The sequence below is a fragment of the Octodon degus genome, unplaced genomic scaffold, assembly GCF_000260255.1.
Source record: "Octodon degus isolate 3935 unplaced genomic scaffold, OctDeg1.0 scaffold00009, whole genome shotgun sequence".
Lineage (NCBI taxonomy): Eukaryota > Metazoa > Chordata > Mammalia > Rodentia > Octodontidae > Octodon > Octodon degus.
The window spans coordinates 14974809-14977612 of NW_004524585.1; the positions used below are offsets into that span (position 1 = coordinate 14974809).

Sequence of the window (2804 nt, forward strand, 5' to 3'; positions counted from 1 at the left end):
CAGGTACAGTCCTTCTTCAGAAAAATCCCACTAAGCATAAATTTTTGACATTTACTGCACTTTGTTGAGAAAACCCACTGTGAACACGTGCACGAGATGACACATTTTAAATGTTCATCCCACATCCGGGACCCTTTCCAGGATATGACATCTTGGATGTCAGGCAGGTACAATGATACAGTGGCAGGTACAATGGGGAGCACCATTCACAGTGAATATTTGATAGATCTGAGTAGTGAGGAGGACAATTTTGGCAGTAAAATTCCACCAAAATCAGCAATGTAAGACAACAATTTGCAAACACAAGGAAAGAATTCTGAGGAAGAGCTGCCATTTTCTAATACACCAGTGGAGCTACACAACTTAGTAACTGCCCTGAGACCCTTCCTCACTACCTATAAAGCTCAGAATTCCACTTCAACTAGGGATGTTATCTGATACCATTATATGGCTCCTGCATGGCAAAAGAATGCTCTACAAATAATGACGTTGCTCTACTTGGTAAATATTCACTTTGTGTAGAAACCTGAGTCATGCGGCCCTCACCCCTCCCTTGAGGAACCAAGAACGTAATGGACCTGAAGGGTGACTTTCCCATTATGGGAATTCCTCATGAGTTCTTCAAAAAATGTTTCTTCTAGGTCTATTAATAAGAGATGCTGTGCTAAGAAATAGAATAAGTTTGTTCACAGGCTTGAGTATATGCCACATGCATGTACTGAAACATTAAGAATTTTAAACACATTAAACAGTATTACTTAAAAGAAATACTAAAATTAGATTGGTGCATGTTACACAGTATTTTGTCTGCTAGAGACATAACAAGATTAGGCAAAGCTGTATCCCCATGGAGATTACAATCTATTAGGCCAGATAGACTTTCAAAAAAGTGTCCTACCATCCAGAAGTGGCTGCCAGGCTCCTTCTCCAGTCTCCATCTTCAGTTCGCCTGCCTCTACTCCAGCCTCTACCATGTCCATAAGGGTGACCCAGAAGTCCTACAAGGTGTTCACCTCCGGCCTCCGGGCCTTCAGCAGCCTCTCCTATGCCAGCGGGCCTGCTTCCCGTATCAGCTCCTCCAGCTTGTCCTAAATGGGCAGCTTCTGGGGTGGCCTGGGGCTGGGTAGCTATGGTGGGGCTGGTGGTATGGGAAGTATCACGGCCGTCCTGGTGAACCAGAGCCTGCTGGACTCCCTGAACTTGGAGGTGGACCCCAATATCCAGGCCATGTGTATTCAGAAGGAGCAGATCAAGAACCTCAACAAGTTTACCTCCTTCATCAACAAGATTCGGTTTCTGGAGCAGCAGAAGAAGATGCTGGAGACCAAGTGGAGCCTCCTGCAGCAACAGAAGACATCCCAGAGTAACATGGACAACATGTTCGAAAGCTACATCAACAACCTCCGGCAGCATCTGGACTCACTGAGTCAGGAGAAACTGACGCTGGAGGTAGAGCTTGACAACAAGCAGGGGCTGGTGGAGGACTTGAAGAATAAATATGAAGATGAGATCAACAAGCATACAGAGATGGAGAACGAATTTGTCCTCATCAAAAAGGATGTGGATGAAGCTTACATGAACAAGGTGGAGCTTGAGTCATGCCTGGAAGGGCTGACTGATGAGATCGACTTCCTCAGGCAGCTATATGAAGAGGAGATACGTGAGCTGCAGTCTCAGATCTCGGACACATCCGTGGTGATGTCCATGGACAATAGCCGCTCCCTGGACCTGGACGGCATCATTGCTGAGGTCAAGGCACAGTACGAGAAGATTGCCAACTGCAGCTGGGCAGAGGCAGAGGGCATGTACCAGATCAAGTATGAAGAGTTGCAGACTCTGGCTGGGAAGCACGGGGATGACCTCCGCTGCACGAAGTCCGAGATCTCTGAGATGAACCGCAGCATCAGCCGACTACAGGCAGATACTGAGGCCCTCAAAGGCCAGAGAGCATCCCTGGAGGCTGCCATCGCCGATGCTGAGCAGCGTGGGGAGATAGCCATTAAGGATGCCAATGCCAAGCTGGCCCAGCTGGAGCTTGCCCTGTAGAAGGCCAAGCAGGACATGGCCCGGCAGCTGTGCGAGTCCCAGGAACTCATGAACGTCAAGCTGGCCCTGGACATTGAGATCGCCACCTACCGCAAGCTGCTGGAGGGCGAGGAGAGCAGGCTGGAGGCTGGGATGCAGAACTTGAACATCCACACGAAGACCACCAGTGACTATTCAGGAATGGTAAGCTCGCCCTCTGGGGGCCTCACAGGCCCTGACTTCACCTGCACCACGTCTGCCGTGGTTGTGAAGATCGAGCCTCACGATGGGAAGCTGGTGTCTGAGACCTCTGATGTCCTGTCCAAGTGAATGGGCCACAGGACCCTCTCCAGCCCGCACCTCCCACGAGGCTGCCCCAGACAGCTGTAGAGGGGAGCCTTGGGAGCAAGAGACCCACCTGAGGCTCAGCTTAGCCCTCAGTCCACCCTTGGGGGGGTATTACTGCCTGTGGTACCCCTTCTTGCCCGTTATCTCCACCAAAATCCAATTCAGTTGTCTTTTCCAAAATAAAGCTTGGTTATGCCAAAAAAAAAATAAGTGTCACACAATGGTAGAATTACACTTAAAACAATCATAAGGAGTAAATTTCACAGTGCTCGCTAAGAGCTTATAATAGCAGGTCCTAATGAAAACTAAGGATCTGGGTAATTTTTCCTGAAGAAGGTGTCTTAGGCTGAAGTGTAAAAAGCACATAGACTCTGGGTAGGTACAATATGGGGAATGAGTTGTGGATACTGAAGACAGGAGTAGATATGCAG

The 2804-nt window shown here is 48.7% G+C and overlaps 1 pseudogene; it reads left to right on the forward strand.

Annotated features, from left to right (window-relative positions):
* The first annotated feature begins 954 nt into the window (after nucleotides 1-954).
* LOC101559748 lies at nucleotides 955-2355 on the forward strand (annotated as a pseudogene).
* Nucleotides 2356-2804: the final 449 nt, after the last annotated feature.